Source organism: Pelodiscus sinensis, chromosome 2 (genome assembly GCF_049634645.1).
Source record: "Pelodiscus sinensis isolate JC-2024 chromosome 2, ASM4963464v1, whole genome shotgun sequence".
Lineage (NCBI taxonomy): Eukaryota > Metazoa > Chordata > Testudines > Trionychidae > Pelodiscus > Pelodiscus sinensis.
In genome coordinates this window covers 239,867,996-239,892,407 of record NC_134712.1, presented here as the reverse complement: position 1 = coordinate 239,892,407, position 24,412 = coordinate 239,867,996, and the positions used below count along the sequence as shown (strand labels likewise).

The window sequence follows — 24,412 nt, the reverse complement described above, 5'->3', positions numbered from 1 at the left end:
AACCAGGGCACCGGCTCACCCGAGCGGGGCCTGTGACGCGCGCGGAGACGGGCCCTCACGGCCTCGGCCCCGCCTGGGCTCCCGCGCCGGTCAAGTCTCCCGCGCCACAACTCAGCCGCCAGGCGCGCTGCCTGCGGCCAGCAGATGGCGCCACCGCTCGTTCGCTCGCTCTCCCGGCGCCGCCCTCTCCCCCGCGCTTCCGCCGCCAGGGGAGAGGGAGAGACCGTTCCAGAAACGTCCGGAAATAGAGGGCGTTAGCGGAAGTGACGTTTCGGCGTGCGACGCAATTTCTGTTTGTGCGTGGCCGGCCGACGCTTTTGTAATCGCTGCTGCTGTTCGGGGAGAAGGGAGCGCAGCGGCCGTGCAGGGTGAGCCAGAGGCTCGTCGGGGATCGGGCATTGAGGGGGCGGCGGTACCGTGCTGGCGGGGGCCGGGGTTCCGTCGGGTCTGGGGGGGGCGGAATGTGAGGCCGGCTCTCGCCCCCAGCAACCGTGTTGTTGGTAATGCAGCTCCTCGCTCCCCCCCCCCCCCCGCTGGTGGCGCAGAGCTGGGGCTGACGGAGCGCGGAAGGGCGGGCGGGGGTGGGGGAGCGGAGGCTGCTGCCCGGGCCCTCGCCCGCTGTGGGGGCGCTGCGGGACGCCGGGGGTGGCGCTTAGCTCTGGCCCGCGTTCGGGGCTGAGTCGGCGGCGGTGGGAAGGGAACGGGTGCAGCGCTGGGCTTCCTGCTTTGGGGACGGCGGCGAGCGAGGCAGGGCCCTGGCGGCTCGATTATCGTGACCGGCCGCTGGGCGTCCTGGAGATGCGCCGCGGCTCTGAGCAAAGGAAATGGCTCGTGTTTGATCCCTCGCAACGAGGCCAAGTCAGATGGCTCCGAGCGATCAAACGCTGCTGGGGAGATGCGGGAGGGGCGAGAGAGCTTAGAAAACTCCCAGCGCGCTCTAACGTTGTGAAAACTACTGTGCAGCCTTCTCTTTACTGTGACTTTGCTGCAAGCTTATGATGGGTGATGATGGCCCGTAGTAGTGTGTTTTTACAAAAGCAAGCAAGGAAAGCAGCTACTGCACTACATGCCAATTCCGGGGTCCTGCATTAGCTGCTGTTTACAGTAAAACTTTCATGCGCTGTGAGTTTCTTCCAGCCCAGTGTGTTGTGTGCAAAGGTGAGGGGCTTTTGGATGTTGTGAATGTGAAATTGCCAGGTTTCACACAGACAATATTCCCTGTGAAGGGGAAGTAGGTAGTTCATGTCACTGCTGCATGCAGGACTTCTGAGATGACAGTGAGTGGGGAAGTGGAGTCTCTGGTCATCTTGCTGGTTATAACACTTAAAACTAGTTTCAGTTTGGTCACTGATAATGTAGTTTGAAGTTGACTTGTCTGCAAGCTGGTTTCCTCTTTGAGGCCAGAAGAACTTGTTCCCAAGGTATTAGGATCCTTGAAGCCATTTCTCAATATGTTTTAACTAGTAACACTAAATGGTAGATACCTACAGTAGTGTATTAGTAGCAGAGCATTGTTTTAACTGGACCAAGATGAAAGTTATAGAAGCTAAACTTGTGTAATAAGGTTTTAAATGCACATGGTCAAGCTTGTGATCTGGCATAGTAGGTCTGTTGTCTGTCTTGTGGATAGAATGTCGGGGGGGGGCATGTCGGACACATTTTTTGACTTGTATGAGTGATTGGAATGGCTTTGGGCTCTGTTAGATTTCTATGTTCTGATTATATGGTCCTTTAGCAAAGTGTATTGCTGAGGAGTGAATAATCATATTGGGTTGGATTTTTGCTCCATTTTGGGGGTGTAAGTTATGTAACTCTAGTTACAAAAGGTGTTTGTCTCCAGGTTGGGAGGTAACATAACTGCCAAGTTCCTATGTTAGCTTACTGGGCCAACTAAATTGTCTGCTGAAGTCTGTATACAATAGGGATGTAAAATCATGTTGAATTGATTAACCGGTTAATTCTATTGTTTAACTAGTTAGCGGATTGAAGAGGGTGGTTGGGCTGCCACCAACAGAGCTGTTCTGGCAGGGATGTTGGAGCAGCCCTGTTTGCAGTGGTTCCCCCTTGGTGCTGGTGCAGTTGCCTTCCCACAGCAAGAGGAGAGCTTCTCTCGCCCCCACTAGTTAAAGATTCACATTTCAGTGTACACTGATTTACTAATCTTATTGCTAGGATCCTTGTGACTTTCAGAAATCTGCAGAATAAAAAATTAACAATTTACTTAAACTTTGGTTGTATAGATAATATTTGAGAGCCCCTGTTAGCTCTGACTATAACCACAGAGTCCTTCTTATCAGATGTTTACATCATTTTGTTTTCAATTCTCTTTTCAATTTTTGTATCTGAATTCAGCTTTGTTGTAGCTGATGTCATGGTCCCCTGTTTTGTGTCAAGAAAATCATCAACATCCAGTGAAAACACAAATATCTTGAAATCTAGACATCAGAACAACAGGGATCTTTCACTTCCTGTTGCTTAACAAGTTGCAGTAAAGTCAAAATTTCATAAAATAGTATTATACAGCATTCTACAAGTTGAACCTTTCATCTGGTATTTTCTGGTCTGGTATGATTTTGGTCGGATGTCCACTTATGTGTGTGGCCAAGTTTCCCATGGTCCCATCAAGTTTGTTTATAGCCACCAGTCCTGTCTCACTATCCTGTGCTGCTGTTCAGCTCCAATTTATCCCTAAATGTCACCTACCATCCCAGTAAGTAGAAGTGCTGGTAATGCTGCTAGACAATATTGACCTTCTGTGGTCTGGAAGATTGTCTGGTTCAGCACTGGTCGGGTCCAGAGGGTGCTGGAGTAGAAAGGTTAAATCTGTATTAAAAGATCTTGCTCTGATAGCCTAAGTGACTGCAAGATTGATTTTTCTCCTGGCTCCCTGCAAAACGGCGGAGGGTTCACCCCTTGCTGCGCCATTCCCTGCTGACCCCTTCGTAAGATTCTCCAGAAGATTTTATCAAACAGTGACCCATTAGAAAAAACCTCAGGTTTTTTTTTTAAAACTTTGGAAAAAAATCTTAATTTAAAAACATTTTAGTGTCATAAATAGAGAAATTCCCACTTGCATTTGGGATGTAAGGGACTAGTTGACTATCTGATAAGCAAAAGCTTATTGGATAGTCATCTAGTGCTTTGACTATTTGCGGCCCCCCCATTAAAGGCAGCAAGGGGGGGGGAGGGAGAGCAGGTGCCAGTGCTGGGAGGAACTGGCTTAAAAGCCGGTTATCCCCCCCCAGCACCGTCTCCGTGGGAGGGCAGGGGAGGCATGGAGGTAGCAGGGACTAGGTGCAAGCCAGGAATCAGTTGGTTAAATGAGGCCAAGGGGATAAGTGCCTTTCCAGTGTGCTGCATTAGTGCTGCCAATGCCAAGCTGGAAGTTGCCAGGGGGAGGGGCAGGCTGCTGACAACCATCCCATGAGCCTGCATGGACTGGGAGCTAGCAGCCCTCCCACCCCACTGCTGCTTCCGCTTCCCACTCCCTGCATGAGTCTATGCGGGGAGCCAGCGCTGTGGGCAGTAACAGTTAACCATTATCTGGTGAGCATCACCCATTAACAGTCATCGCTTTACTCTGTGTCCCACAGCCCCTCCCTCTGCCCTGCCTCCTCCTTCACCCTTTGGTGGCTGAGGTGGGGAAAAGCTGGGGTTGGCCCGTCCTTAGGGGGAGGGAGAGAACTCGGACAGGTCAGGGCTGCTGCGCCTTGGCCTGGCCCTCCTTGGCAGCCAGCAGGTGAGCCAGGGCTGCCTACCCCCAGAAAGGGGATTGGCGAGCATAGTGAGCAGGTGAGTCTGCTCTTTGATCTGATGTAATCTGACCTTGTTTTAAATGCTTCAAGCTTGTATCCTGCTCTTCAAAATGTAAACCCTAGTTCCACAATTTGCATGTCTGTTTAGTTTGTTCAGTTAAATATAAAAGAAAACTTCTGCTCAACTTCTTAGGGAGCTCTGTTTCCCACAGTTAGGAGAAAACAAGTATCTACTGAATCAGGTGTAAGAGCCTTATGAAGTATCCCATCTTAGGTATCATGTGCATCAGAGGAAGATGCAAGAACCATGCAGTAGGTAAATGTAGGATGATTGGCCTCTCTCACTAGGGCTTGTCTTGATATCCCAATAACCAGTTTGCCTCATGTTTAGTATTTCTTCCATAATTTGTTAGCATTATGATAATTCTGGATTTTCTTTATCTTTCTATAGATTTAGTCTTTTGGAATTTTGCTAGGTTCTTGATTGCAGCTCCTCCTAGTGACAATTAATTGTGCTATCTAATTCTGATGTTATGAGGAAGAGTATTTACTTATCAGATCTGAATTTCTGACCTTTTTAGCTTAATTGACTGTTACCTTGATTGTCCGTTTTCATTGTCTCATTTTATACTTTTCTCATGTATTGAGAACATAAGACTGGCCATACTGGGTCAGATTCATCATCCATCTAGCCTAGTATTTTGTCTTCTGAAGCATGTGACACTTGCCCTTGTCAGAGGGAATGAACAGAACAGGCACAGTTTCAGGCAGTTGGAGGTGTAGGGGCACCTGCAGCATGGGTGGTGAATAGGTCTTAGGAACATAAGAACTGTCATATTGGGTAAGCACAATGGATCACCAAGCTCACTGTCTCCTGTCTTCTGACCATAGCAAATACCATGTGGTTTGGGGAGAATGAACAGAACAGGCAGTTAAGTGATACCCCTCCCATTGTCCTCTCCTTGTTGGACAATTAGTAGCTAGAAACACTTAGCGCATGTGGTTGCATCTCTGATCATCTTGGCTAAGAGCCATTAATGGACTTGTCCTTCATCAATTTATCTAGGTTTTTTTAAATTAGGAATGTAAAAATGTTTTAAAGCAGTGGTCCCCAACCTTTAGAGGCTCCCGGGCCGGGCGCCTGGGGGCAGGGCTGCGCGTCCGGGGGCACGCCAGGGGACTGGGATGCCCTGGACCCGGCGCTGGCATGTGACCTAGGGCTGGGGCTAGGGCCGCCCGAGCGCCTTGTGCCTGGGGCCGAGGCCACCCAAGCGCCTTGTGCCGTGGGCCCAGGGCTGGTGCTGCCACCCAAGCCGCACGCCTGGGGCCGCCCGAGCGCCGCGCACCCGGCGCCGGTGCGTGTCGCGCGCCTGGGGCCGTTGCCTCCTTTGCGCCACTGGCGGGGCCAGCCCAGGTTGTTGGCGGGCGCACACAAATGCCCCAGCGGGCGCCATGGCGCCCGCGGGCACTGCGTTGGGGACCGCTGTTTTAAAGTGTTAAAAATTCTAGTGGTTACATGTGCTGTGGGCTCCGCAGCCTTTTACTGCAGAACCTGCAGCACGGGGGAATGGCCCACTCCCTGGGAGCAGGCATGGCAGCCAACACACACCAGCAGAGCCTGCTGGCCAGAGCCTGCCTTTGTCACCTTAGTCCCTTCCTTCCCTAACCCTCTGGCCCCTGCTCCTGCACCCTGCTCCACATATCCCAATCCCCTGTCCTGATCACAGTCTTCTCATGCCGTAGTTCACAACCCAAATTCCTGAATCCCCTCCTGTATCTCAATTCCCTGCCCTAGGTTAAAATCCAATTCCCTGCACTCCAGTCCAGTGTTGCAGGTCACAACTGCCTCCCTCACCCAAACTGCCTCCCTTGCCCCAAACTCTTCTGCAACCAATCTCCATTAATATTGTGGAAGAGTGTGGCCCTTGACCACTTTTCAAATTCTTGGAGTGGGGCCCCCGCTCTACACCATTTGTGATTTTATAAACCTCTATCAATCTCCCCTCTTCATAGCTATCTCTTTTAAATTGAACAAGTGGCTTTATATTACCTATTCCTTTCCTAATGGTTCCTAACATTGGTAGCCATTGCACATAGAAATTTTTTGGGGAACTATCCCTGGTGATACCAAGAACTTTCTTCGGTGGTAGCAACTAAATTGAACACCATATTTTTTTGTGTAGCTGCAGTTATTTTTTTCACATGTTACTTGTTTGTTTTTTTTAATCAACATAGAATGTTATCTGTCTTTCTGTTGCTCATTCACCCCGTTTTATGAGACCCCTTTGTAACTCATGGCAGTTAGTTTGGACTTAACTATGTCAGGTAATTTTGAATCCTTTGTAAATTTTGCTACTTCATTTTTCATCCCATTTTCAAAATCCTCTATGAATATGTTGAACTACACATGTTAACAGATTCTGGTGAGATCCCAGCATGTGGCTTCTCTATTGTGAGAACTGACCATTTATTCCTATCTTTTGACTTTTATTTTTACTGATTTGAGCACCTTCCCTATAATTTCATGACTGTTCTGTTTGCTTTAAAGCCTTTGGTGAGATCATCCTAGTTCACACGCTCTTTGACTTTCTCATCGAATTTTAATAGATGGAAGCATGATTTCATTTTATAAAATTCATAATGATTTCTTCCACAGCTTATATTCTATATCTGTCTGATAATTCTGTTATTTACTAGAGTTAAAATCAGTTTGCTTGGTAATGAACAAAAGGCTTTGTATTGGCTACACTGCAGTCATTTGGCACACAAGCTGACTTAAGGGATAGTTACATACCACAGTTAGTAGTTTTGCAGTTTCATGAGTTCCTTCAGAACTTTTGGGAGAATGCCAAGATGTCCTTTCTTTCTTGTTTTCTTTGAGGTAAACACTTCTAGCCTATCTGCATATAAATTTTTGCTGTAATGTATAGTATTTTTTGTAAATGTTGAGCTTCGTTTGCCAGTATAATCTCTTTCTCCACACTTATTTAGGTGCTGCTAGACTTCCTCCTGGTCCTCTATAGCTCTGATTAATTTCAAATTAAACAGGAAATTCTGTTATCTCCCTATTTATCCTCTTTGTGAGATCTAGGCTCCTAAATCAACTAGGTGTTATGCTGAGACAACAGTGCCAAGTAACTTCACAAATTTGGGTCATAGGCTCTAACACAGCTTCAAATATAATTTTAAATGTTTGGTTTTAATGAAACACATTAAGAAACACAATTCAGATACTTTAGTCAATTTTTATTCATTATATTGTTAATTATTGCTTCAGCTGATTTATGGAATTTTGAGAGCCTGACTTATGCTACCACTGTCATGAAATATAAAAGGTTGAGAGAGCCTGGAGGTTCATAAATCTTCACAAAGGTCCTTATAGTCTCTGAGCCAGAGATATAATGCTATTTACCAGAGGTGGCTTTCATCAGGTAAAGTCATTGGTTTTTAAGGCATTTTGTGTTTTTATAGTTGCTTCATTGTTGTGCATCACATTACACTTTTATTACTCTTTGAGTTACTTATTCAAACATAAAGCAGTAGATTAATTTAGGGTTGTACAAATCAAGTAAAACTGCTTGAGTGCAATACTAATATACCGAACATCAGAATGTCTGTACATTTCAGTTCAGTGGTTTCTTTGGGAAGTCACATGTTTTCATTTATATAAATAAAAGTAAACATTTGCTTACATGAGGACAACAGTACAGAGTTAAGCTTGAAGCATATAGAATTGCAGATTACAAGTCCATATTCATTTGGCTATGTAGCATTCTGTAGCAGAAGACTAATTTTCATGTAGTGGATTGACTGCGAGCCTGTTCAGTTTTGAACAGATGTAGTCAAAGTTTGAAAAGATTTGTTCTATGCTTGTTGGACGCTGATACAATTCCCCCCTTCCTACCTCCCAGGATAAATCTGATTTAAGACAGTATTTACCAATGCTTATTTATCCTACTTTTATACAATTCTGATGTAAGCTTACAGGTAACGAACAGATAAAGTGCTTCTCTATTTGCTGAAGTTCTTACATGTGTAACGCTTTTATTGACAACCTCATTTTTATATTCAAAATTTTGTATTTATGTTTTTGCAGAATGACAATAAATCTCCAGTTTTTGAAAGGGGGGAAAAAAGCCCACCAAACTTCAGATGTACTGTAATCTAAAATAATCTTAAACGTTACAGGATCAGACAATAAATATGTAAATTATCTAGGTTTAATCTAAAGTATCTTTTTCAGTTGCATATGACTTTCTGGATGAAAATTTCCAGTTTGGGCTAGTGTCAGATGATTGGGATATTTTTTTTTAGAAGCTTGATTCAATGCCACATAATCTGATTTGAATACCTATTCAAACACCTTCTTCTTGACTCTCAAAAGTTTGTCCTTTGGTGGTTTAAGGATACACATTTGGCCCAATCCCTACTTTGAACACAGTCCCTTCTAGTATCTCTTATTTAGCTAGGTTATGAATAAGAGATAAGTGGAGGAGTGGCCAATATTTCCTCTTTTCCCATCCATGTGAAGGTTGAATTTTGTTATGTGAATTACCAGTATTGAGGTTGTGTGTGGCCATGCACCACCAACCAAGCGAACCTAGATCTAATACATATTTTTTTAACTATTCATGGGAATGGAAGAAAAATATTAAAACGAGGGATAATTAATAAGATGCACTGGTTAAAATGTGTAACATGAAATAAAAAAAATTAACACTGCCCTTAGACTAGGTGCATTTTATCCTCTTTTCTAACAAATGTAGCTAGTAAGCACATCAAAATTTGGCATACTGAAGCAGTTATATAAATAAAACGAAGTTATGGCCATTCATTTTAAAGTGTGTTTAAAAAAAAAAAAAAGTACCAAAAGCTCAATTTAATAACCTACTCCTAACATAGTCTGATCACTAAATTTTCAGGGAAAGCTGCTCTCAAACATTTTTGCCAAAATGCTAACATGCTACAGACTCCTTCATATGCATACTATCAGCACACATAGCTCAGCTTTAAGATGCTAAACATATCTGAGTCAACTAGAAATAGTCATGTTCTCATTGCAAATATTAATACAATGTTTTCTGGAAAGGAGTGTATAAGGCATTCTCCCATACGTACACAGTTTTTCTGGAATGCCAACTCTTGATTGCTGTTGCACATATCTAGAACACTAAAAGAACAAAAATGGACAGAAAACAACCACAAAGTGACACACTGAAAATACAGAGGTAAGTAAAAAATGTAGTGGCTGGTTATGGGTATTCTAAATCTGTAAAGGACCCAAACTGTGCAAGTGCAACAGAGACCTGTAGAAAAAGGCATCACCGCTTCAGAGGTGGAGGTGCCCTTATTGACTAATGGAATAGTCGATGCAAATTGCATCAACTATTCAGTTAGCCAAAATTTAACATCCCTAACCCTCACTGATGTGGCCCCCAACTGACACACCTCACACCCCTGGCACTCCAGCTCCATAGTGGAGGAGGAGGGGCAGGGAGGACTGAGGTTCAAGACCTCAAGCCACATTTAATCTTCTGGGGTTTCAGGGTTAGTGGATTTTATTGACACCCTCTCCCCCCCCCCTTTGCCCCCGGGCTCTGGAGTGGGGCCAAAAATGAGGGGTTAAGTTTGTGGGACAGGGCTGCCAGTGAATGGGATAGGAATGGGGGTGCAGTATCTGGGCATGAGGTGGGGTGTAAGAGTGAGAGTGGGAGGTAGGGTGTCTGGCCGGGGGGAAGGGTCAGGTTGTCAGCCTGTGTGCAGGGTGTCTTGGAATGGAGCAGGAGTGGGCTGGGGGTAGGTTGGGCATGAATGGGTAGGCAACACTTGTGTTCACAAGGTGTGTCAGGCACTGTAACTGCTTCCATTGTCAGAAGGAAGCCTCCAGGAAGTGTGTCCCGGGGGAAGAAAAATGGCACAGAGCTATTTTTCATTCCACTTGTTCCCTACATGCTGGATCTGGTGGGGAGACTTGGGCTTTTCTCTCTCCCTCCCCCCTTGTAGGAAGCTGGTGCTGGCGTTCCGGTCTTGTGGGAAGCTGTAGCACCAGTTCTGGCTCCTTAGGGTGGTGGTGGAGTGGGGGTTTGAGTTGGGGCTCCATAAGAGCCATATCTGGATCCCTTGTGAGCCGTAGGTTGCTGACCCCTGCTTTAGAGTTTGTAGACCAATCCCTGTTTCAAAGAGCTTGCAAATGAGGTCTTCATTATACACAAAAGCTAGCATCATATCTAGTGCTGGCTACTTATGAAGCAATAGGAATACTCTGAAGAGCCAGAACTATTTCTCAGGTAAGTTTTGGCACCTCTAATTTAAAGTCCAAACAAATAAACAGGCTCCTTGGTAAAGTTCTTCTAGTTTTTAACAACTTACCGTGTATTAATTAGTAACACTGGATATTTTAAAAAATCATTAAGATACAGTTTTTCAGGTTATCAACCACACTACAAAAGAATGGTGGTGCTAAAAGAAGCCTTTTCTTTCTTAAGGAATTAATGCTAGGGAGGTGAGCGTACAACTGTGTAAATGGCTAACTGATAAACCTGATCTTATTGGTTAATGTTCATGGTTACATGGAGCTCCTGTCCTCCTCCTGGGGAGCTTACTGCTGCCCCTCTATCAGAGGCAGCAGTGTAGGGTGCCGGCTTAAAAGCCAGCTCTCTGCATGCACAGGCTCAAGGGGAGCTGGCTGTGGTTGTGTACCCTACTGATGTTTGATTAATCAGCTAATCGAGCAGTCAATGGAATTTCCGTTGACTGCTAGATTAGTCGAAGGCGGGTGGGGTGCTCGCTATCCCCGCTGTGCCTCTGCCATTTAAATGTAGTAAGAGGCGCTCATGGCAAGCAGTCTCTGCTTGTGCCAGGTCCCGACTGCTGCATTTTTGCCTTTGGGGCTCTTGCACCTCTGAAATGTAGGCAGAGGTGCAGCAGTTGGGACCTGGCACAAATGGGGACTGCTTTAGTCCCTGCTTGTGCCATTTCCCCTGCTGTGCCTTTGCCTCCCCTGTTGAGACAGTGCTGAGGGAAGCTGGCTTTTAAGACAGCTCCCCCTAGCACTGGCTCATGTCCCCCCCCCCCCCCCCCAAGGTGTGGGGGAAGCAACTAGCCTGGGCTTACCAAGTAGTCGACTAGTTGCTTACACCCCTAGTGTAACCATTGAGTAAATGTGTAACTGCTGAAAAACTCAATTACCTGCATTTTAACATCCCTATTTAACACGTATGTAAATGTTTGAAATCTAGCTCATGGCATTTGCATGGTTATGCCTGTCCACAAGTTTTAGCTCTAGTATTTATTCACTGATGCTCTAGTCTTGTGAAATGTCTGTGTGGGAGCCCTTGTGTATAGGATCAGTATCTGAGAGAGTAAATAGTATGAAAGTAGCTTCTTAAAGGACATCCATCAAAATAAAATCCGATCTATTTCTGTGAGTGTTAGTGCTGTACTTTACCCATAAGATCACTGCAACAGAAAGATCCAAGTGTCTTTTTTTTTTTCAGTTTGCTCACTCTGTGGACTTGACAGCAGTTTACAGCCTGATCCTTCACATACTAAAATCTCATCTTCAGTCTTCACTCTTTAAAAATACTCATAACCTCCTCAGAACTCTGGGAGGTCAGATTAACACTTATCTACAAAGTAGCTTAAATGCTTTCTACAGTTTAAAAAAAATAGGCTTGAGATCCTGCATTAAGATCTGCTAATGCAGAATCTCTGAACCCTCTTTACTTCTGTCTCCCTCTGATCAAACTAAATCTTAGCCCACTCTTTTCAACATCTCCCAGCAGATGTCTACCAGCTGTCAACTGAAATTCAAAATGGCCCAAAACAAGTTCTTAATCTTTCATTGCTGATTATTAGGTGAAAAGTATTTTGTTTTAGACCTGCAGTGGATTCACTGTGGTGTGTATTCGCTCTATAATTCTAATAGTGGAAAATAGCAGTGGTGCCACAATTCCTTCTCCATCCTTTTATTACTGGTGTATTTCAGATCTTGTCAACAAGGATTTGGTACTTAATACCAGGCCTTCATTACAATCTCATAGCTACCTCAACTAGAAAAGGGCAGGTGTGTTTGGTCTGATCTCAGTCTGATGAATTAATCAGACAGTAAGTTTCCCTAGGACCCATCTCCCATGTGGCCGCTTCCATCCTTATTCCCTAGAGTGGGAGTAACCCATCTGAAGTCTTGGCTCCTCATGCCCTTTGCCCCACCACAACCTACTTCCCCAGCCCTGCTTTGGGTTGGGAGAGGGTACTATCTCTCCCTGGCACTGCAGCTGCTGTTGTCTCTCCTCTTCCAGCTTGGAGTTGGAACCCTCCAATCTGCTGACCCCAGTGCACTTCCTATTTCTCCAATCACCTCAGCTTCTTTCATGTCTTTGCCAGGATTCGTGAGGCACCTAACTAATGGAGCCAGACTTGTGCTTCATTCCCTTGTGTGTTGCCACCCGGACACATGGGGATGGGCAATAATCTTTGGTGGTGGGGGCACTCAAAGGGGGAAAGTGGTCAAGGGCTACACTTTTTTTGTGGAGGAGGTGCAGGGTCTAGGATGGAGGTTGGGTGCAGAAGGTCGCATGGAGTAAGATTGGGGTACAGGAGATGTGAGATCTGAGGGAGTTTGGGTGGAGGGGATTGTGACCTGGGTGAGGAGATGAGTGTAAGGACGGGGAGGGAGTGGGGGTGCAGAAGAGGATTCTGGCGTGGGAGAGAGGTGTAGGAGGGACAGGGAGGGGCAGAGGGTTTGGAAGGTAACTTGAGGGACACAGTTGGGGTGAATGAGGGACGGGGTGTCAGAGGCAGGCTCTGGCTGGGGGATGCTTACCTAAGCATCTTCTGTCCTGCAGCACTCCCAAGGCAGGCTGGACTCCCTGTCTGCTGCAGTTCCAGAGCATTGAAAATGCAGCCTGCTCCCTCCACGTTGTTCTCAGCTCCAGGAGGGGGGAGAGGTTTGCGCTGCCCCCAGACCAGTCTCTAAGCTCCTGCCGGTTGGCTGTTTCTCAGCTCCTATTGGCCAGAATTGGGCTGGGTGTGGGGAGATCATGTGAAGCCTTCCCCTTCCCTCTGGAGGAGTCACATGGAGGAGCCCTATGTTTAAAGCAGCAGCTGGGTGCCTGAGGGTCCCATGAGGGATGTCTGTGGGCCGGATCCAGTCCGTGAGACGTAACTTGCCCACCCCTGCCGTAGAGAGAGATGGTAGTACCCAAGAGTATCTGAGGTGTAGGCTCTGCATTACCCTGCCTTCCCTGTTTTTTCTGAGGTAGAGGATTTTATTCTTAACTATTTACATTTTAGTTGGCTGATTAAGAATGTTTTTAACTGTAATACCTTCTACAAACATGTATTTTAACACACGCTTTCCTGGTCTCAGTGTCGACTATGGTCTGTACTTGCAGTCAGTTTAATCTTACACTTTTTTCTTTTGGGGCCTCCCCCAGCTTTATGCTCTGAAAATGAGTATTATTTTCGAGAAGCAGATTTAGAAATTAAGTGACCAACCTGTGGAGGTTGTTTGACACAGCTATTTTCTCATATGTTGGTATTTTTGCTTTTTGACGTAGAACTATGTTGATTGGAAGGGAAACTGGTGTAAATGTAGGAGTTAATCATACTTCTAAAAGCGTTTTAGTTTGTAATGTAGTTTTATATGCAGCAGCGCATTTTGTGAAGATAACCTGTGCTAGTCATTCCCCAAATGATGGGGTACAGAAGAATGTTCTCGGAGGGAAGAGGTGGGATCTGGAGTGCCACACTCCCACTTCTCCCTGAACTCCAGTCTGGCCTTACTTGCAGCCCAAACTTTGGCCCCCAGCTCTCATCCCAGTGCAGCTGTGCCAGGTGCAGACAGATTCCATTAAGGGGCAAGGGAGGTGTGACAGAAAAACTTTTGGGATTGCTACTCTATGCCAGTGGGAGAGACTTCTCCTGTCTGAATCCCCCCCCCCCCCCCCCCAAATCTCTGTGTGGCATAAGCTACATTGATGGGAGAAGCTCTCCTGCTGACATAGCACTGCACACACAAGCACTTACATCTGTAACTTATGTTACGGGTGGAATAGTCACACCTCTAAATGACACATAGATTTTGTTTAGTTTGTGTCTAGGCATTCAGATGTCTTTCACCATGTGAATCTGCAGCTGAGTTTCAGGTGTATACATGTTACATGTGCCCAGCGGTGGGGAACCTTTTTTGGGTCAGAGGCTTCTTACCACAGAAAAATCAGTTGGGGGCCACATTCAAGTGAACAAATAACAAACAAAATAACAACCCCCCCCCAACACACCAAACAAACCACCCCTTTCTTATGTGGCGCCTGACATAGGAGAGAGACACTCCTCACATTCCCCTCACAGACCAGAGTGGGGGGTGGGAGGGAGGGCCAGTGTAGTAGATTTTGTGTGCTCCAGCCTTGTGGTAGGGGAGCTGGGGGGTTGGAGTGCCAGTGTGAAGGCTCTGAGCCTCGTCTCCTAGGCCTGAGGTTCCCCACTCCTGCGTTAGCCTATGATACAGGTAGTATCTCTTTCAAGCTCAATGGTCAGATAGGATTGAAATGACAGTAGAGTTCCGATAATCTGGTACCTTTGGGACCCAGGAGGTGCCGGATTATCTGATATGCTGGAGTATCAGGAGGTGCTCCAGCGGGGGAGTTGTGACGAGTCTGCTGGGGGGGGGGAGAGCGAAGGGGTCAGCAGGGAATGGTGCAGCAAGGGGTGAACCCTCTGCTGTTTTGCAGGGAGCCGGGGGAAGCCCCGCGCAGCCACTGGCAATAGGCCAGCTGGGGCTGCAAGCGACAGCGGCGGACTTGGGGAAGCTACGGGGCAGAGCAGGTGGGGTGCTGCCAGGTTGGTCCTGCAGCGCCGCTCAGCTGAGGGGCGACGCTGCAGGACCAACCTGGCAGCACCCCACCTGCTCTGCCCCGCCGCATCCCCAAGTCCGCTGCTGCTGAAACTGGTGAGTGGCGGACTTGGGGAAGTGGCGGGGAAGAGCAGCTGGGGTGCTTGCTGGATTGGTCCTGCAGTGCCGCCCCTCGCCTCGCCCCCTCTCCTCCGCCACTGCTTGCAGCCCTAGCTGGCCTGTAGCAGGCGGCTGCTCGCGGCTTTCCCGCACCTTGCTGCAAAAGGGTGGAGGGTTGCCCCTCGCCGTGCTGTTCCCCGCTGACCCTCCGCGCCCCCCCCCCCCCTCCGGCCGGCCGCGGTGTGGGTCCTGGCAGACCCGTCAGTGGTATAATCCCCTTTCCCTCTTCTCCCCTTCCCTTTCCCGGCCTGTGAGCATGCGTGGGGCTTACAGGAGCTTCAGTTGTCCGTCTGGTTGGAGCACTTCTGGGTTCCAGTTGATGCTGGACTATCAGGAGTGCCGGGCCACTGGATGGCGGACAATTGGAGTTTTACTATGCTTTAAAATATCCCAGTTTTACATTTTAATCTACATATATGAATGTTGGTCACAAAGAGTTGCAATTGATTTCTGAAGATGATAGTGATGTTGAAAGTTGGATAAATCTTTAAGAGGTTTTCGACTGAATTCTAGTGCCCTGGCATCAGTGCAGAGCAGGTTTCATTAGTTTATTTGGCAAATGTTGTGAACGTTCATTTATACTGTGTTTGGAAGGTTTCTATAATTTGTCTCTGAAGCAAAAATAGTGGACCTATGCCAATGCATTCTTTGTGGGATCCCTCTAGGTATCCAATGGTGAATCCTTAACATTGTTTCGGGGGGGGGGGGGTCTGATGTTTCATTAAGCTTTTCAATAGCACTTCTGGGTAAAATGTATCGGGATTAATTATATTTTGATTTCAAGCTTCTCTCTCTCTCTCTCTCTCTCTCTTTCTCTGTCTGTCTCTGTCTCTCTGTCTCTCTCAAAACTGTGAACAATGGGAACCATGTTATGATTGCTACCAAAATAAAAACATCTGGGGTCATGGTAGTTTAAAACTTATTCATATTCAGATAGATTTTGTCTTGAGTTGCTGGTCTCTACTGTATATGAAAACTGAGCAATACAACAAGCAATTCCTCTGCTGCCTTCTGCTTTTGACATAGCATTATAGCATGGAGGGCCTTTTTCACACTAAGGCTCCTTCTGTATAAAAGACAGTGAACTCATTGAGGGTTTTGGTTTTTTTCCCTTCAGTGTAGCAACAATGTTAGGTTTGTTTACTAGGTCTGGCATCCGAACAGCTGTATATGATTAAAGGCCTGCTGGGTGATTGTTATAACCCTCTTTTTGGTTGCCCCTTGATGCATGGACTGGAATCTGGTGTCTCTCCATTTCAGTTATGGCTCATATTGGACATATAAGGGTCAGATATTAAGAAATGTGCAACTCCAAAAAGTGAACTAACAAAGTTTCCCCTACAATCTTTAAATAGCTAAGGATGGGCTCTATATGGACTCTCCTGTCACTACTGGGCTAAGTGAGCTTGCTGACTTGATTTGGGGTGGGAGTAATAAAAATCTTAAATTTGTCTTTTAAAAAATAGATGCATGAAGTTAAAACATAAGATCCCCTGCACACAGTAAGTGGGTGGGTGGGTAGCGGGGGAGAGAATCTATGTACCGTATTTTCCGGCGTATAGGGCGACTGGGCGTATAAGACAACCCCCTATCTTTTTAATTAAAAGATAGGGTTTCATCTTATACCCCAGTGCCCCTCCGCCTCCTTTGCTCCCGGTGTCCCTGGTCTGCTGGAGATGGTCCCCAGCAGACCAGAGGCACCGGGAGCAAAGCCGCAGCAGCTTTGAAAGCCTCGGGGGAAGCGGGCTGGGGGGCATCCCAGGCGCGCCTGGGCTGCTCCCCCACCGGAGCCCCTCCGCGGCTTTGAAAGCCTCGGGGGAAGCCGGCGGGGGAGCAGCCCAGGCGCGCCTGGGATGTATACCTGGCGTACAAGACAACCCCCGATTTTTGGGGGATGTTTTTTAACATCAGAGGTCATCTTGTACGCCGGAATATACGGTAGTCATTTGGATTAACTGATAAATCCAGCCTTTCCAGTTAGCATATAGACATTTAAACGATTAACATCCCTAATTATAGCTGTCTTCCCAAGGGAAAAAGATGATAGGTATACACTGCAGTGAAAGGCAGATTGCATCCATACTTGTTGCTGGTGTGTAGCTATATGCAGTGAAGAAAGGCTCCAGCAGGGGAAGGCAGTGGTATACTACAGTGCTTTAAAAATAGCAGTACAGCCGGTCCCCAGCTTTACAGCCCCCACGACTTAGGACCATCCGCACTAACTACCAAAGAGGTCAACTGTGGGCTCCGAGTTACAAATGTGCTTACGAACGGCGCGGTCACAATGTAACTCAATGGGTTCCGAGTTACGACCATTCCAAGTTACTGTTCACTGAAAGGCACTATTCCCACTGATACAACACGGAAGTCATAATGATTTGACCTAGCTTGTGTCTGTCCATCTGCTTTTTTTTGTTATAGCTTCTTATTTTACACTGTAAGACATACTGGGCGTATCTAGATTATGCTGAATGGTTGAAAGAGGATTTGCAAATTCTGCGTGAATTTTCATATTTTCTTCCAATCACGCTTTCGAAAGTAATTAAGATGCGGCTTTTTTTGACAAACCTTCCCTTTGTTGAAAAGTTGCATAAACTTCCTTTTTTAAGGAAGAGCAGCTTTTTGATGAAGGGAGTGACTCCCTGAAAAAGCTGCATCTTAATTACTTGAAAGTGCGATCAGAAGAAGATATGCAAATTTCCTCTTTTGACCATTTGGTGTTGTCATGATTGAGGGTTAGCCAGCAGCCTGGGGATTAAGGGGTTAACTACACCTAGCCAGGTGGAGTGGCCAATAGGAATGTAGGTAGGACTTTCAAACTGGGACAAAGGAATTTGGGTTTTTTCCTCCTTTGTGTCTCTGGGTGAGTCCTCTGCAGCTACAGGGAGGGACAAACATGTCTCTCCCCAAGAAACAATTCTTCACTTTCTGTAAGTAGGGTAAAATTTAGATAGTTAAAAAGAAAAGCCAAACATCTCTTAAGCACTGCCAGATATCAGATCGCATTCCTAACCCTTAAAACAATAAAGCCTAACAAAACTAAGTTCTAGCCCATGGTGTAATTCCTCCGTGAGTATATTTTGTTACCTTCCTATCTAATCATTAGGCTTGCAACAGGAATATTGTTGTAATAAGTTTTCTCTTTTCTTTTAATTAACCTGGCATTGGTTAATTGTGTGCCTTGATTTTTATTCTAGGGGTGAGATTTCCCAAATGGTCTTCCCCTAATCTTGTTATTAATATTTAGGTAGTGGCAGCGGAAGTTTTATTCCCAAGATCTAGGGTTTTAAGATTTTGGAGGAAGTTTTATACCAAAGCCTGGTCGATAAGGCTTTGGGGTACACTTCCGGGCTCCCACTTCTGCATTTATCGTGCCAGAGTGGGGAAGGAGTTATGACAGGCGTAGTCTAGATAAACCCACTGTTTTTATGTTGCTTTTGGTGTGTATCATTCTTGTAAGGAGGTGTTGTAAAGTCTTTGCATAATCTAGTTAGCTGTAGTGGCATATCTGGTTAAACATGAACAATTTCTGAGAAATACTTAAGTGTACTTTGAATTTTAGTTTGGTTTCTACATCTTAGCTATCCTAGCCCATTGTCATGGGTGGATAGAAATTAGAAAACCTTTTAACATTTACAACATTTTAAATGTGTTGTAAATATTGGGAATTACAGTAACCTATGCTAGGGTCTAAATTTCACCTCTGCACTACTGAAAGTCACTGGCCTGGCATCTGAAACTAGTCTGTAGTTCTAAACCATCTTTTTGCAGCATATTCTTGTTTCTGCAGGTGTAAAGAGAACTCTTTACTTTATTCAGCTTGTTCAGAGACTAAAATAGATCATTCAAAGTTAATCTGATAGGGAGTTGAAAAAGGAGAGAAGCTTGCTTTCCTCTTAAACCTGTGAATAACATTTAGATGTAAAAGATGTAATCTGAAAGGATTAGATTTTCTAGTTCTAAAATCTCAAATGACACGATGACTGGGAATAATCAGATCAATTAACTAATTACAGAATACTTTAAAATCAGTTTTAAATGCAAACCATGGCCTTCACAATTAAGGTAACATTTAATTGTTGGTTAAATTAAATTATAAAATGTCTTTGCACTTTAAATTTCAGTTTCCATCCAAATAAAAATTGACAGTCACACAAATATTATTTAGCAAATAATACAAATGATGTATTTCTTACATGGAAACTGAAATTTAAAGTGCACAAAAACAATCAGAAGATAGGAATGTAAATCTATATAATTGCTCTTATAAATGTGTATAGCATGCATTCTTCTGGATAGCAAAAAATACACTATTATGCCGGCCAATGAGAATAAATTTTTCTCTATGAAAACAAATAGCAAAACAAATTAAAAGTAATTTAAATCAGTTCATCCTGCCCATTCTTATGTTAATGGTGATCCATAGTGTTCATTAGCACTAGTATAAAATTCCTCACTTAGTGTTGTCACAGTTAATGTTTCACTGTTATGTTGCTTCTCTTAGAGCACATACTTGTTGAAATTTATGCAGTGCTCCCTTAGAAAGTGGTTTAGCTGCCTGCTTTGTCCATTGTGTGCAGGATTTTCTTGAAAAGCAGCTGGTCTTTGTGAAGGTTTGGAACCAGAGTAGGCTAGCAACCCCCCTTCAGCTCCCTGTAAGGTGGTATGTGGCTGAGAAGCTGCAGTTCAGCTGCACCTCCTTCCCTTCACCCCCTACTATGGTGTTGCTCCTCCCCTCTGCCTTGGAGCTGTTCCCAGAGCAGCCCCTGCCTTCAGTGGGTCTTGTGGGGCTGGAGCAGCCCCCTGCTTGGGACAGGTAGGGAGGGAGCTGCTCTGGCCCCTGTAGGGCTGGATCAGCCAACTGCTCTGGATGGGTGGGGAGCTACTCCAAGTCCAGCCAGTTAACTATTTACATCCCTATCTGGAATGGCTCCTGAAGTATCCACGTGGGACTTTGGAGTGGAGGTAGGGTCACCCCAAGTATGTCATCCAGCTCTTTGTAGAACCAGAGCAGCAGTTTGCTTCCTATGCCTTATGGGGTAGGTATTTTGTAGCTCCTTCACTTTGACTCTACACTGCAGTCCATTCTGGTCATGGCCTCTCTTTGTCATGCAGCTAGAGATCTGTCCCTAGATCTCATTCCTACAGCTGGAATGCTGCTGGGACCAGGCATCTTCCTCTTCCCCAAATGCTGATGGGGTCTAGTACCTCAGCATGACCCCAAGCAGGGGATTTCCTGGTGCATGGAGCAGGCCTGGCCAGATTGAAAGATGTGCTGAGAATACAGCACATGTCACTGAGCAAACAGGAAGGGGATTTTATATTCCTTTAGAAATTTGAAAGAGTGGGCCTGAGGGTCACTTGAGAACCAGGCAATAGCGTTCGAACTTGACCAGAGGCAAGAATAGCATTGTGGGAAGGGTACCAGAGGCCAATCACAACACAGTACTACACCATAGTGTCCACTAAAGATGTTAGTGCATAGTCATGTAAAGGTTCACTTCCCCCTTGCTGCTTCAATGTCTGATACAAATGGGAGAGGTAAGAGGGTAGGTGGGAACCGGTGCTCCCTGCCCTCCAGCATTAGAGGCAGCAGTGCAGAGGGTGAAGGGCCGCAGGTGGGAGCCAGTATGTGCAGGAAGCCAGCTTTAAGACTGCTCTCCTTGGGTGCTGGCTCCTGCATCGTTAGGCGGCTCCTTGGGAGCTGGTGTGTGCTGGGATCTGGCTTTTAAGTTGGCTCTGCAATTGTACTGGGAACCTGTGTGTAAATGTGAATGTTAACTGATGAGCCTAGGCTCATCAGTTAACTGTGTACACCAGCCATGTCAAACAGGCCTTGGGTGGGCTGCATGTGGCCTGATCAGAATTTTTTGTGGCCTGCCACTACATTCATGAAAGAATAAAGGGCAGCCCACTGGCCGCTTTGAGCACATGGCTGAGTGCAGATCACAGCTGGCCAACCAGCCGCTCTGCACGGCACCGCGGTGACTGCTCACGGGCACCCGGACCACTCAGCACTCCAGCGACAGCTCACAGCCGATCAGGCCACTCTGCACACAGCACCCAACATGTGCTCCCAGCTGGCCAGGCTGCTCTGCGCTCCATGCACGTGTTCATGCACGTGTTCACAGCCGGCTGGCCACTCTGCACAGGCATCAAGCACCTGCTCACAGCTGGCTGCTGTGCTCACTCCGTCCCAGTGCCTGAGGAAGAAATGGGTGGCCGTGGCTCCAGAACCCAGGCATTAGGTTAGGGGGTGCTGGGAGTGCCTGGTTCTGGAGGATGGGAGAGTCAGGTTGGGGGGTGCCTGGCTCTGGGAGAGAGGGAGGCATTAGGTTGGGGGTGAGGCTGGCTCTGCGGGAGGGATGAGGCATTGGGTTAGAGCGGGGGCGGGGACAGCGGAGCAGGATTGGGTTAGAACGGGGGTATGGGAGTTCCTGGCTCTGCTTGGTGGGGGGGGGAGGAAAGGGGAGAAGGGGGATATTTTGTTAATCTTTTGCTTTTTATTTATTTATTCCCAAATAAAATCACAATGTATATTAATTTTATATTAAAAAAAGTCAATTTTTTGAAATTGCATGAATATTATGTTTGTGCAAAATCTCAAACTTACAAAGTATCTTAAGTTTTCACAGAAGACTGTTCTATTTGATTAACCATGGTCTATACTTGTTTTTATTTAACAAAACAAGTTATGTATCATAAATTAAAAAGTACCTTAAATTTATATTTAAATTAAAAATTATTTTACATTGGCAAATACAATAATTTGATGTGTAAAATTGTTATTAAAACAAGACCTAAAAATTATAAAATATACCTAAAACATAATCTATAATAATAAATAATTATGATTTTCCACAGAAGTACATTTTCTTTGGTGGCCCTGAAAGCTATCAGTTTTCGTTTGTGCGACCCTCAGTAGGCTTTGAGTTTGACATGCCTGGTGTACACAGTTACACTTTCACATCACTAAATTGCATAGCTAAACACTCTAAGCTAGAAAGTCAGCTTGTGATATGGTAACTTGAGTGTTCTTTGAGTGTAAAACATTGTTTAACCATACAATTTAGATCTAGATAAAGCTAGAAAATATACTTTACATTCTCTTTACTAATTTCACAAAGTTTCAATTTAAATTATACTTGGTTCTCTAAGGTGTGTTTTTTAATTACTTGTATCCATATAGTATACATTTTCTCCTCTCCATTAAGTACTTGGATGCAGTTCAAGTGATGATGCAGTTAATAATTAACTGCAGGTGGCTCATGTATGCAAGCAAGCTTTCACTAATAGGCTGTATGTATGATTCATATAAGCTATTTCTAGGATATACCTAGGGTATATCTACACTACAAGCACTTTGCTGGTGTAGTTTAGATGTTTGAATTGACAGAAGGCCACCCCTCCCCCCCCCCCCCCAATTGATATAGTTAATTTAACTCCCTGAGGCATGGTCTGCACTAGAAAATGAGGTAGTTTTAATTACATTGGTCAGGTATGTGGGGGGGGAAAAGCCACATCCTGGAGTGGCATTAAGCTGACCTGTATCCCTGTATAACAGCGCTAGGTCAGTGGAAAATTTTTTCCACTGACCCCTTGCCTGTTGGGAGGTGGATTACCTAAAGAGATGGGCGAAACCCTGAATTATTAGCTTTCTTTCTAAGTTGGGAAACATTTCACAGCCCTGAGGAACATAGCTAGATTGATCTAACTTAAGTGTAGACAAGGTCACCGTAATATACTCACAACTTTTAGGCATACATCCTCTTGTATTGTATCTTGAGGAACTAGAGTGTCATAATGCAGGTAAAGACCGAAAGGTCTTCAGGTCATTGACTTTTGTATTCAGTGCAGCACCTGACAAAAAAGATGCCCTGATTTTGATTGAAGTGTCTGAGTACTACTGTAACAAATAATGTGTCAACACCTAGCAATGTGTATTTTGAATGCTTACTCCTGCAATTTTAATGTGCTTATCAAAGTAAGGGCTCAGAGCATTGTCTTTTGGGTTGAATTTTCTAATTTTGAAACCAAGATTGGAGAGATGGTAAAAGGATTTTTCATCTCTGGATAGACACCACCAGGGCTTCCCCAGGCACTTAGGATGGGAGGACATCTTCTCCATACTTAAGGCATTACTTCTGATTGTTAACCAAATGCACAGTAACTAATAGAGATTAATGTTCTCTTTGGAACTACTTCTTCCTTTCCACAGGATAGTATCTGCTGCTTTTGCTTCAGGGTAAAATGACAAGATTATATTATTTAATTCAGTTATTTGAAGCCATATGTGCAGGATAGGGACATATGAGATTAACTGGTTAACAGATAAGCTGATACTTATCAATTACTGGCACCAGTTAAACTCTTCACAGGGCTCCAAGGAGCTGTGGTTAACCAGTAACAGAAATGTTATCTGTTACACAGTTAATTTGTTTCATCCCTAGTACAGGAAGAAGGAGGCACTTATATTTGAGGCCTTAGACTTGGTCTCTGTACACCTGGCTCCCAATTCCCTGCTCTTTTGTGGACTTCCTGTGACTCTTTGGGCACGTCACTTTATTATGTTTTCATTTCCCATCTGTGAAGTGGACATTAGCTTCCTTGCCTTAAGGGTGTGTTGTGGACAGGGATAAGTCCATATATGGTGAAGAGGATTGTGTAAGAGGAACACGAGCAACTCGTTATTGTTGATGGCCCTCGGTTTCTTTACTTCCTTACATCCCTAAACTGCAAACTGCTTGTTTGGAGGAAATAGTTAATTAGCAACAGGTCTATTTTGAATGTTCATACAGGTTGTATCTCCCTAATCCAGGACTCTGCAGTCTGTGCCTGACCACGGATACCAGGAACAGGGAGGTCTGGTGGCAGGGTAGGAACATGGTAGTGGGGGGGGGGGGGGGCAGTGACTCAGCTGAGAGTCCCATATCAGAGGGGAGCTGGTGGCACAGTAGGGAGTTCTGGCCCTAGTGGTTGGGAAGCACCAGCCTCAGTGGCAACCAGGGAGCTCCAGGCCCCACCTCAGCTGTGGAGCCAATCAGCTCTGGAGCTCCAGTCCCAGCTGTGGAGCCAAGGAGCTCCAGCCCTGGGTGTGGAGTTCTGGTTGTGGTGCTTTTCCCTGGCAGAAGCTGAGCTGGTGGCAGCTAGAGACCCCCAGGGTAGCTGGGGCAGTAGCAGGGCCAGGATGGAGCGCTAGCCTGGGGGCAGCAGGACAAGCATGCACCATTAGGGAAAGGACCTTCCCCGGTCCAGTAAATCCCCTTGTTTGACACTGGTGAGATTCCAGTGATGCCAGACCCAGAGGTTCAACCTGTATTTACTTTGGCAAGATAAACCTCTGGGTGCAGCTAAACTGAATGCTGAGCATGATCAATCTACATATTTAGACAAAAACACAAACAAAAGGTAACTTGATCTGTGATTTTGTAATTTGAAAGTTCAAACATGAAACAGTAGCAGGCATTCAGAATGATTACTTAAGTAGAATTTGCAAGGATGCGTATCCTATGCAAGTAACCTTTTTGTTTGAAAGGAAGAATTAAGTATCAGTAGCTCTGCATGATGGAGTAATGCAATGGTTGTGTTTTTGCCTTGGCTGTCAAGTTTTCATGACCATTTTGCAAGCCTACATCAGTAGGGA

General features: G+C 45.5%; 1 protein-coding gene across 3 annotated transcripts in view; it reads left to right on the top strand.

Moving 5' to 3' along the window:
• The first annotated feature begins 235 nt into the window (after nt 1-235).
• Nucleotides 236-24,412, top strand: part of DNAJB6 (DnaJ heat shock protein family (Hsp40) member B6) — a 99,466-nt gene continuing 75,289 nt past the window's right edge. For all 3 annotated transcript variants that reach the window (XM_075922747.1, XM_075922748.1, XM_075922746.1), the window contains exon 1: nt 236-368. The gene's annotated coding sequence lies outside the window, so the exon portion shown is untranslated. The remainder of the gene's footprint in view (nt 369-24,412) is intronic.